Here is an 814-nt window from a genome sequence, read left to right on the forward strand (position 1 = left end):
TACCGACTCTTACGTTATCACACTACACTATCATGCTCTACACTAACAAACTGTAGGAAATGTCAAATTGACAATCAATCAGGGCTGTAAGCATTACCCGTCCCTGGGGACTGTGAACACACCCGTCACCTGCCCGTTCGACTATCAGCGCTCTATCACCATAACTGGGTCGTGGAGAGCAAGTTCCAATGGATGAGAGACTACCAACGCGAAAGCCAAAAGCCTACTGGCCCCGTGGCATGTGGGCGCTACCAATCGAGTAATGAAGCGCGTATCTCTGTCTGAGTCAATAGGCCTTCAACTAGGCAAAGTCAAGTAAGTAATGTCAAATGATTACACTACAGGTAACTTGCTCGCACTAGTCTGACGCAAAAGGCGATACGGGCTCCACCGTCAACTCTGACGGCCACCAAATTCCGAAACAACACTGAGACGACCTGTAAAAATTTCTATCGGCGAACCAGCACGAGTGTTAAACTACATTTCTAAAATACTGAGTAATCGTCTTCGAAGAAACATGCGACAAGACTACATTTTCTAATCGGTCTATTTAGCTAAATCAAGCCGTATTATTACAGGTGACAGCCCAAATCGCTAGGTTTTCTCCTAATTCAATTTTTCAAAGTCAACTGTATAATCTACTAATTTTATAAAACATCGCCTCCAAATTCAGATTCACATATCTACATTAATCCGATGAATTTGAGTAACAGTTAATTACCGAATCAAAATTATACAAACTGTCGACAAGTAAGAATAGGAGTAAAGCCGATTGTAACCACAGCTCGGCTGCAAAATCAATCGGCACGCCGCG

Source organism: Ananas comosus, linkage group 13 (assembly GCF_001540865.1).
Source record: "Ananas comosus cultivar F153 linkage group 13, ASM154086v1, whole genome shotgun sequence".
Lineage (NCBI taxonomy): Eukaryota > Viridiplantae > Streptophyta > Magnoliopsida > Poales > Bromeliaceae > Ananas > Ananas comosus.